This window comes from Heterocephalus glaber, unplaced genomic scaffold (assembly GCF_053883595.1).
Source record: "Heterocephalus glaber isolate CG9 unplaced genomic scaffold, H.glaber_assembly_v1.0 deba00001481, whole genome shotgun sequence".
In the NCBI taxonomy this organism is placed as follows: domain Eukaryota; kingdom Metazoa; phylum Chordata; class Mammalia; order Rodentia; family Bathyergidae; genus Heterocephalus; species Heterocephalus glaber.
The window spans coordinates 17,405,094-17,417,135 of NW_028258317.1; the positions used below are offsets into that span (position 1 = coordinate 17,405,094).

Genomic DNA, 12,042 nt, shown 5'->3' on the forward strand with positions numbered 1-12,042 from the left:
ATCTTTGACAAAAGAGCCAACCACCCTCATTGGAAGAAAGATAGCCTATTTAATAATGGTGTTGGAAAAACTGGATTTCAACCTGTCAGAGATTAAAACTAGACCCATACCTATCACCATGCACTAAACTAAGATCGAAGTGGATTAAAGATCTAAATATTAAGACAGAAACACTAAACTTGCTGGAAGATAAGTTAGGTAGAACTCTTAAAGACATTGGCATAGGAAAAGACTTTATGAACAAAACCTCAGTAGCATGGGAACTAGCACAAAGAATCAACAACTGGGACATCATCTTATTAAAAAGCTTCTGAACTGCAAGAGAAGCCACCAACAGAGCTAAGAGACAACCTACAATGTGGGAAAAAATTTTTAGCAGCTGGACCTCAGACAAAGGACTACTATCTAGAATATATAAAGAACTGAAAAAAATCAGACCCCGCAAATTCAAAGACCCAATTCAAAAATGGGCATCTGAAATAAACAGACATTTCTCAGACAAAGAAGTAAAAGCAGCAAATAAGCATATGAAAAAATGCTCAACATCACTGGTCATTCGAGAGATGCAGATGAAAACAACACTGAGATTCTACCTCTCCCCAGAAAGAATGGCTGCTATCAAGAATTCAACCAAGGGCCAGGGATTTAGCTCAGTGGTTTCGCCACCTGCTCCATAAGCACAAGGACCCGAGTTTGATCCCCAGTATCAAAAAAAAAAAAAAAAGAATTCAACCAATAACAAATGCTGGTGGGGGTGTGGGGAGAAAAGAACCCTTCTCCATTGTTGGTGGGAGTGCAGACTGGTGCAACCACTGTGGAAATCGGTATGGAGATACCTCAAAGAACTAGGGCTAGAGGTTCCATTTGACCCAGCTATTCCGCTTCTGGGTATCTTCCCCAAAGAATTAGAAAAATCATACCACAGCAATATATGTTTACAGTGGCACAGTCTGTAATAGCTAAAGCTTGGAAACAGCCCAAGTGCCCATCAACTGGAAAATGGATAAAGAGATGTGTTTTTTTTTAATAAAATGGAGTACTACTCAGCCATAAAGAATGAGAAACTACAGAGACATTTATAGCTAAATGGATGCATATTGAGGCCATACAATTAAGTGAAATAAATAGGACACACATGTGTAAATACTGAATAGTTTCTCTAGTGTGAGAAACTGAAAGTGTAAATAAGGATTAAAATGATTAAAACGAATAATTGATAATATGAAATAGGAAGAAAAGGTCCAAAGGGGTAGGGGAAGTGGGAGGGGAAGGGGAAAGGAAAGAAGGGAAAGGAAAAATTATGAGAAAAGGAAAAAATAGAAACAAAGTCTTTGAAAATAGGGAAGGGTGGAGGAGGTGAAGGGAGGACAGGGGAATGGGGAAAAAATAAGAGCCAAGATACATCATGTACAGGTACAAGTACCCAGTGATAAATGTCAACGTACTATATACCTAAAATGTACCAATAAAAGAATTTAAGCAAAAAAAAAAAAAAAAAAAGAAAATTGTTACATTCCAAAAAGCACCTAATATCAATTCATGAAGATGAGAACTAAGTGCCACAAGGAGAAAAAAGGATAATGGGAAACCTCAAGACACAAAGCCTAGATAGGACACTTAAGGGCTAGATCTGCCATTCTCTTTGTCCTGCATTACAAATGAAAGCTTTACCTTAGTTGACATCTACTATCACTTAATATTTCCAAGAGAAAGGATATTCAGGATCTTTTACAAGGCCCTCTCCCTTTTCAGGCAGCACTTACTGCAAAACTCTATTTCTTTTTAATGAATCAAAGTATGCTTTATAGTTTTCAGTCAATTCAAATCCTCTTCCCAATTATTCTTTTTTACAAATGTACAGAAAGTATACATTCATCTGAATAGCCTGGTTAAGACTACCTTAGAAAGATTAAGCTTTGCAATTACTAACTGATGAATAAGCATAAATTTGCCAGTATGCTAGTTTGACAATAAAATTAAAAGAAGTTTTTTTCCTACATACACAAAAAAAGCAAACAACCAAGAATGGGAATCTCAAATGTTAGCATGCAGAACCATCTGCAGAACTATTAAAGGACAGATTGCTAGGCCTCTCTGCTTTGGCTTCTGGATTCAGTAGACTACAGTGAGGCTTTAGAATCTGCATTTCTGGCAAGTTTTCAAGTGATACTACTGGCATTTAGTGAGTAGAAGAAAACAGGGATGCTGTTAAACATTCTACATATATAGAACAGTTTTCCAGAATAAAGAACTATGGGACTGAATATATCAATAGTGCTGATGCTAAGAAACTCTGATATAGATCATGAAACGAAGAGTCCAGAGAATGAGGTCTAAAGTTATTAGAAAGAGTCTTCATGAAGAACACTTTGAGATGAACCTGGAAGACTGTCCACATCTATATAAGAAAAGTAAAAGGAAACTGCTGAGGGAAAGTGAGTAAAGGCATGAGGGAAATATACATACTATGTGTTCATGGTACTTCGAGAAGACCAGTGTTGGGCCAGGGATTTAGCTCAGTGGCATAGAGCTGCCTGGCAAGTGGGAGGTCTTGAGTTCAATCCCAGGTACCAAAAAATAAAAGAAGAAGAAGAAGACCAGTGTATAGAAAAGAAAAGGCACTTGAAGCATAAATAATGGCCAGATGACTGATTCTTAAGGAATTTAAGAATCGAGCAAAAAAAAAAAATTAAATTCTGGGCAAATAATGTATAATACAACAGAATATACAATTTATAATTGTAATAGTAGCTAATGATGATGGCACATTAAAAATAGGGTAGTGGCAGGGCCGGGAATTTAGCTCAGTGGTTTCGCCGCCTGCTGCGCAAGTGCAAGGACCCAAGTTCGATCCCCAGTACCAAAAAAAAAAAAAAAAAAAATAGGGTAGTGGGGTAAAATATTATCCCTGTCTTTAAAAATATTACATATTGCCAAGCATGGTGGCATGTACCTGTAACCCTAGCACCTTGGGAGGCTGAGGCAGGAGGACCTCTGTGAGTTCAAGGCCAGCCTGGGCTACAACGTGAGCTCAAGGCCAGACTGACTACACAGTGAGACCCTGCCACAAAAAAAAAGTTATATATCAAATAAAAAGGAAATGATGAGTTATTGTGAGAGGAAATATGCCTCTTTAATGGTAGATTCTGGAACAGGAGAGTTATAAACAAAGGAACTACCATAGTGCCACAAAGCACAAACTCTGGGAGGCTGAGGCAAGAGAACTGCAAGTTAGGTCCCACTCTTAGTGACTTAGAGAGTCGGTGTCTTAAAATAAAACAATAAAATAAAAAGGGATAGGGTATAACTCAGAAAAAAGGCCCTGGGTTCAATCATAATACTAGAAAAAATAATTTGTACACAAATATTCATAGTTACATTATTAATAATATCCCAGAAGTGGAAACAACCCAAATGTCCATCAACTCTTAAGCAAATAAACAAAATGTGTATATCCATACAATGGAATATTATCCAGCCATTACAATGAACAAAGTACTGATAACATGCTACAACTTAGATGAACCTTAAAAACATTAGTATAAGTAAAAGAAATCAGCCACAAATGTCCAGATATTGAATAATTCCACTTACATGAAATGTCCAAAATAGAAAATTATATAAAGACAACAAGTAGATTAGTAGTTACCTAGGACTAGGGAGGTTGGAAAATAATGGAGAATAATTGCTAATTGGTAAAGGGTTTCTTTTGGGGATGACAATAATAATCTACAATTGATTGTGGTGATAGTTGTACAATACTGTAAATATACTTAAAACCACTGGATTGGATACTTTAATTATACTTTGATGAATTATATGGTATGTGAGCTATTATGTTGAAAAAGGTGTTCTTAGAAACAACCAGAACTGTGTGTGGTGGTGCAGGCCTGTAATCCCAGAACTCTGGAGGCTGATGCAGAAGGATCAATGTGAGTTCAAGGCCAGCCTGGGCTACATAGTGAGTTCAGGGTCAGCCTGAACTACAAAGGGAGACCCTGCTTCAAAAAAACAAAAACAAACAAAAAAACAGAGGAACTAACAAGTATATATATGCTTGCATTTTTTTATGAATAGGATACACAGTGTGTGGACTGTAAGCATTAGTTCCCTCTAGAGATGAGATAAGAATAGATGTGAAGTTATCAGATTTTTAAATTCTTGAATCCTTATACAGCTTTACAGCCAGGCGTGGTAGTACACCCCTGTAATCCCAGCACTCCATAGGCTGAGGCAGGAGGATCACCATGAGTTCAAGGCCAGTCTGGGCTGTAAACACTACACAGCAAGACCCTGTCTCAGAAAAAAAAATAATAATAATAATTACATATCTTTAAGTTGTTCACTTGAAAACAAGTGCATATTACTTTCAATATTTAAAAAAAATTAAATGTATATTTAAATAAAAATATTATATGCCTCAACCACTATCAATATTTCTTCAAGACTGTTTGAAAATAATAGATTGAACAAATTTGCTTATATTGAAGCTGTGTTTTCAGGCTCAAACCAGTGAGGGGCTCCAGCACAAAACACCTCATTTCCACACTACTATGTATGACAAAAGGAGGAGAAAAGATGTCAGAAAAAAATAGTTATTACATAGCAGAGGCTCTTAGAAAAACTCCAAGCCAATATGAAAATGCTGGAACACAACTAAAGGCCGACCATTTTCCCCCAGGCTCCTATAAGTAAAGGGAGAAATAACAAAATATGTAAGAACCCCTCAAAAAATTTGTAACTTCAGCTCCAAGTTTCCTTGCTGTAGAACAAATCTACCACTGGTACCCTTGAGATTATAGGAATAATCCTGTTTGCACGGACTCTGCAAGCAGTGACCTGGTTCTCCAGCACAGGGAATGAGGGACCTGCCTTGTTCTAGCCTGTCCTACTCATCAGACAACTTCCAAAGTTTTGTGGCACTAGTTCCCTTTTTTGTAACCCTTCTGCTTCAGATCTAGATTAAAGAGGTATATCACCTCTCAAATGCAATAAACACCATTGCTTTTTCATTTGATATATAACATTTTTAAAGACAGAAATAATATTTAATCCCACTGTCCTGTTTTCAATCTGGCATCATCACAATCTGTATATTCTGTAGTACTGCACATTGTCTGTTGTATAATTCTGTTGTTTTTTACATTCATATTTGGACATAAAGATGCACTGTGACATCTGTTAGCCAACTGACAGCTGTTCTGATTGGCTATGAAGGTGATCCTTTTCTTCCCTCTTCTTTATGAACAATACTATCAAACCCAATAGTGTAAGAAGAAAACCATAGAGTGAAAAATCATTCTCCTCTCAAAAATGTAGCAAATATTTTCCATATTTGTTCATAATCTTTACAATTGAATTTTTAATTGACCCATAAAAATCTCATCACATTTTAAATATTATAATACAGAGCCAAGCACAGTGGCACATGCCTGTAATCCCAACTACTCAGGAAGCTGAGGCAGGAAGATGACAAATTCAAAGCTGCCTGGGCAATCTAGTGAGACCCTGTCTCAAAATAAAAAATGGTAAAGTGTCCTGGATTCAAACCCCAATACCACAAAAATACATACCTACATATATACTATAATATACATTAAATCATTCCTTAGGCTCTTAAAATTTTTTTTTTTTTTTGGTTTGGTGCTGGGGATTGAATACAAGGCTTCAAACATGCTAAATACATGTTCCAACACTGAGCTGCACCCTCTGGCCCTATTTAGGCCTTTTTAAAAGTAGTATCTTGCCAGGTGTGGTGGAACATGCCTGTAATCTCAGCACTCTGGGAAGATGACACAGGAAAATCACAAGTTCAAGACCAGCCTGGGCAATTTAGCAACTTGGTGAGACCCTCTTTCAAAATAGAAAATAAAAAGGGGGAGGGATGTAGCTCATTGTGAAAGACTTAGGTTCAATCCCCAGTACTAAACAACAACAAAAAATATCTTAAACTGTTGTTTTTATGAGGGAAAATATAATCTAGTCTTTAAGAAAGTGATGGCTGGCCAGGCATGGTGATACACATAATCCCAGCACTCAGGAAGCTAATGCAGGAGGATTGCAAGTTTGAAGCCACCCTGGTCTACACAGTGAGACCCTATCTCAAAAACAGATGATCTACCTTCATTAAAAGAGAAAAATTTTCTTTGTCAAAGACACTTTATATAACTTCTTGGAACCAGTGACTGAGAATCTAAGTTTGACTCCTACTTGACCCTCCTGACCAAATTCTTAATAGAAATAATCAAGGAAATAACACAGGTAATTAAAATTAGGAAAGGGTCAAAATCTCAAAAGTATTTTATAATTCCTGTAATATACTTTTCAAATGGATCTAGCTTTTTCAGGAGAAGAAAAGCTATCAGAAAAGTATTAAAACGGAGAGTGGGATATAGCTCAGTGGTAAAGCACTTACTAAGCACACCAAAAAAAAAAAAAGTATTAAAAAAGATACCAAAGAACTGATACTCCCTCTAGTTTAGAAGGAAAAGTGCTAACTCAGGCACAAGATCAAAAACCTATGGGGGGAGCCGGGGATTAAGCTCAGCAGCACAACACCTGCCTGGCATGAGATCCTGAGTTCAATCCCCTGTACTAAAAAAACATAAAAACAAAAACAAAAAAATATGGGGGGCAGATGTGTTTTAATAGCTACAAACTAGCAGGATTTGAAAAAAACTGTGGCAGGATAGGAAGAACATTCTCATTAAAGCAGTGAGACCACGAGTGGGTGCAACGAGGTACAATACTAGGAGAATAACTTGGCAGTGTTTGAGAACAACTGTACTGCAAGGTCTGGGGCATGGGGGTTAGCTGCACAGTGGCAGATCACTTTCTAATGCAGCAAGAGTAGCTATGCTGAGCTAAATCATCCTCTGAGAAAGGCAGGATTATTCTAGTAAAAGCCACCTGATCTAAACATGAGGGCAACTTTGGCAAATACATACAAAAGCCTACACAAAGAGACTTTTCCCTGAAGATGATTTGCAGCCAAGATTTCCTTCTCATTCTCCTGAGGTTGCACTTAACTGTAAATCAGGGCAACTTGTTTTAACCTTGCTTGTAACAGAGAATGAAAAGTGACACTACCTAAGAAATACTCTTTCATAATGACTCTCACCCTGTTTGGAGTGTGGAGAACTCTACATGAGTCTAAAATTATTCACAGAAGAAAAAAACATTTATATTGTCTTGAAATCTGAAATTTTTGTTTGTTTATCTGCTTTTGTTTTTGTTTTTTGAGAAAGGGTCTTGCCAGGCTGACCTTGAATTTCTAGCAATCCTACTATCTCAGCCTCCTAAGTATTATAGGTACCATAAGCGCCAGCCACTATGCCCAGCTCCAAGCCTGTGAAATGATTTTTTAAAAATTAATTTTATTAGGACATTTAAGATATACAATATAATGACATTTATCATTGGAAATTTGCAACTGTGAAATGATTCTAAGAGAATGTAAGAAAAACACAGCACTCAGAGATTAAAGAAAAACTTTTGGTAGACTGCATTGGTAGATTGTAAGCCTGGGATGTGAGAGCCCCTGGGTTCAGTCCAAACACAAAGTATAAAATAAAGCAGGGCAGGTAGGTACCATGGAGGGCATCTGTACTAGCTACTTAGACGCCAAGGCAGAAGCCTCCCCTAAGCCCAGGAATTCAAAGACAGACTGGGCAACATACTGAGATTCCAATACAAAGCCAAAAATGAAAAAAAAAAAAAAAAAAGTGTTACAGAAGCAAAAACTGAAAGGCCAGACAAAAGACTAAATAATAAGGAAGCCTGCTAAGAGGTAGATAAAAATTAAAAGACAGACAGGGGATGTAGCTCAATTATAGAACAAAAGTAATATTCAGCTCGCATTGTGGTACACACTTATTATCCCAGCACTCTGGGAATTGAGGCAGGAAGATACCAAGTTCAAGCCCAGCCTGGGTAACTTAGTGACTTTAACAAAACTCTGTCCCAAAATAAAAAGTTTATTAATAAGAAGAGGTGGGGTGTAACTCAGTGGGAAGCCTCTGGATTTAATCCCAGTATCACAAACAAGAACAAAGAGAAGTAGTATTCAAACACTGTACAGAAGAGTTTTCTTCAGGTAATGTGAGACCTGAATTTACATTCTGAAAGAGCTCAAAGGATAACAGATAAGTCTAATTAAAAAAAAAAAATCAATATCCAAAAGTATTCTATTAAAAAACACCATCTATTTACTGTACATTGTCTATTGACAAAAGACGCAATCCAGGAACTCTGTACCTAGCCAGTTGTCACTCATACATGAAAAAGGAGTCCATTTTGCTCCAGGTGCCTTGCTAAAATAAACACTGCTTTGTCATGTACAGTCTGACCTCACCTCCTATCCCCCTTTTAAAAAGTCAAGACAATCATTGGACCCAAGGGTATCCCTCACAGCAGCTCAACAAATGTTCTGGAAGAAAAACTACTTAGAAAGAGATATATATGTAAGGGATAGTGACAGACCAAATCAATCAGTAACTAACTTAATAGGAGAGAAATGTGAAGCACATGGACAAGGCTGAAAGTTAGGAGTGTGCACAAAAGCAGAAAAAAGAAAGAAAAAATAAAAATATAATGGCTCTTCTCCATATTGACAAACTCCTGGATAAAGGGGATAGATAACAAGAACTGGATTTGATCCTAAACAGTATTTTGGTTTACAAATTAAATTCTCTCTAATCTGAGGGCTTGCCTCCTGCTATTCCTAGAAGACCTAGTTGTGAGCCAATCTAAGGAATTTAGAGAACAAGGCTTTATCCTGAGGTATTTTAAACAGGATAGTAACAAAGTCAAAATAAAATTTCAGTGTATAGAATAAACTAGAGAGAGGCAAGGAGACAAGTCAAAAGACTCAAGAATTCCAGGTATGAACGGATAGAAGCCTGTAGGTAGGAAGGAGAGCTAAAAGGAAGATAAATCTAAAAGGTGATAACATTCTTGACAGGGAAGCCAGGATTAGGAGAGCTGGCCAACCAGTAGGATTCATAACTGGTATTTCCCTATACAACTGGAGATCTCCTGAATGCTGGCCACCCCATGCTCCCCAGGAAGATACAGCCTAAAATAAATAAGCAGGAAAGAGAGGAAAGGCAAAGGACTACAAATACAAAGCTTCTCCTCTAATACCTCTAATACCTTTTGTCCTAGCAAGCATGAAACCAGCTCCCTTAACAACACTTTTAATGGGAGGGAGATGGGACTCCTTTTTTGTCCTAACAAAACTCACAGTGCTTATTGACTTATGTATTGTTCATGTATAACTCTGCTAAAAAATGTAAAAGAAAAACAAAAAGGCAATGTCTGGCAAGAAAGAACAATGCCAAAAGAAAAGATTATACAGAGAAAACACTTGGCTTAGCAGTCATTTGTGGTTGGTCCAGGGTCTGGCTTCACTGGTTGAAATCCAAGTTACTACATTATATGATCTTGGACAAGAAAATTACTTAATCTTTCTAGGCCTCATGTCTCATTTCCTTTAAAATACAGATAATAGGTACAGGAGGATTAAGTAAGTCAATAAATGTAAAGCACTTAGAACAGATTCTGGCATGCAATAAGCAGCCAATAAACATTAACTATTATGATGACCGTTAGTACTGTTATCAAAGTGGCAAAAGGGCGTACTACTTGAAAATGAAAATACAGTAATAGAGCTGGGTGTAGCTCGCTGGTTAAGCATGTGCTTAGCATTGCACAGGCCCTAGGATCAATCACAGGAGCGTGAATATATACACACACACATTAATATGACTCCTGTCCTTAATAAGGAGATTCACAATGCATGTGATTTCCACATATTCAAAATATTCTTCTTTCAATAATACCAAACATGAATATTAGCTCTCCTACCTCTCTTAAGTTTTTTCCAAACAAATGCTGTCAGTAAAAATACTGGATTCCTATTCTGAATTCCTACAGCAACTTACATGCTCCTCTTGCTTTGTTTCTTCCTAGTAATTATTTACATCAAAATCTCTAACTTCACCCAGCACTTGGGAGGCTGAAGCAGGAGGATCACTATGAGTTTGAGGCCAGCCTGGGCTTCAAAGTGAGTTTGAGGCCACCCTGAACTACAAAGGGAGACCTTGCCTCAAAAAAACCAAAAAAAAAAAATCTCTAACTTCAGGCCAGATATACTGGCACATCCCCATATTCTTAGCTATTTGGAAAACAAAGGCAGGACAATATCAAGTCCAAAATCAGCCTGGGCAATTTAGCTAGGCTTTGTCTCAAAATTTTTAAAGGGGTGTGATAGTGTGTATGTGTGTGAACAAACGTAGCTCAATGCAAATCCCTGGTACTATAAAACAAAACAAATCCTTAACTCCTATAATGGGCAAAAGCTCTTTAAAGAAAGAATTTATCTTTTTTATTCAAATTATTTCTCCAGAAAGAAAAACACCAATTTATTTCTCCAAAATTCCTGAGTATAATCTTGGAAAGGGGTCCTTGAGACAATTCTTTTTCTGGGGACTGTAATACTCCCTCAAATACCATAAATGTCTCTTTCCAATAAGGTATTCTTGCCAGGAGTGGCGGTGCCTGCCTGTAATCCCAGCTCTCAGAAGGCTGAGGCAGGAAGATCACTATGAGTTTGAGGCCAGCCTGGAATACATAGTGAGTTCAAGGCCAGCCTGAACTACATAGTGAGACCCTGTCTCAAAAAACCAAAAAAAAAGGTAGGCCAGGGATTTAGCTCAGTGGTGCCGCTGCCTGCCTCACATGCACAAGGTCCTGAGTTCAATCCCTGGTACTGGAAAAAGAAAAAAAGGTATTCTTGTGTGACCAGACTAACAGTTCCCTCTCACAATCAGAAATCTATGTGCTTCATGTATAAAACAGGTTTATGCAATCTAATTATAATAAAGCAGTTTTTTGCAAAGTGTAGTAGCTTATAATCCCAGCACTCAGGAGGCTGAAGCAGGAAGGAAGACTGCCAAGTTCAAGGCTAGCCTGAGCTATAAAGTGAGTTCAAGAATAGCCTGAATTGCCAGGCATGGTGACGCATGCCTGTGATCCCAGCACTTGGGAGGCTGAGGCAGGAGGGTTGCTGAGTGTTCGAGGCCAACCTGGGCTACACAGTGAGTTCAAGCCCAGCCTGAACTACATAGCATGACCCTGTCTCAAAACACAAAAATAAAATAGTATTGAGTTTAAAACCCAGTGTCACATCTAAAACTATAAATCTGTGAGACAGGCATGTTGGTGTACACTTACAATACCAGCCCTCAGAAGGTGATACAGGAGGACCCTGAGTGCAAGGCCAGCCTGGGCTATATGGCAAGCTCCAGTTCATCCCGCACTATTTACCAAGACTCATCCTCAAAAAACAGGCTGCATGTGTGTATAAAAATGTGTGATCAACATAGAAACTACAACAGATCTAAATACAAGACATTCCCTGAGTGGTGACAGGATTATATTAATGACAATGAGAACTGTGTGAAAAATGGCAACAATTAACATTTTTAAAGCCATGCTAACTGCCACTTAATCCCTTCAATGCTCATGTGAACCCTACAGAAATTTACAGATAAGGAGACTAGGTTTCAGATTTAAGCAACTGTATCATGGTTACAGAACCAGTAATAGCTGGGACTCAAACTCAGGTCATCTTTCTACAAGGCCTACTATACTTGTAATCATCAGAGTGGATTGCCATTTCTGTGGTTTGGGTAGCATGATGTCCTTCCAGCTGGTACCCTTGTTAGCTTCCTCCATTTTGAGTGGAGGAGGCTTGAAAAACTTAGTAATCTCAGGCCAGGGAGTTAGCTCAGTGGCACTGTGCCTGCCTCAAAAGTGCAAGGTCCTAAGTTTGATTCCCGGTACCAAAAAAAAAAAAAAAAAACCAAAAAGGTTTCAGGGCTGGGAATTTAGGTCAGTGGTTCCACCGCCTGCCTCACAAGCGCAAGGACCGGAGTTCGATCCCTGGTACCAAAACAAAAAAACAAAAACAAACTTAGTAATCTCTTCATATCTGCCCTCAGATGTAGAGGTAGGCTCAGTAGAGACTTCCTTATATAT

General features: G+C 38.0%; 1 protein-coding gene across 11 annotated transcripts in view; it reads right to left on the bottom strand.

Moving 5' to 3' along the window:
- Positions 1 to 12,042, bottom strand: part of Unc13b (unc-13 homolog B) — a 202,965-nt gene that overhangs the window by 170,514 nt on the left and 20,409 nt on the right. The window lies entirely within an intron of this gene.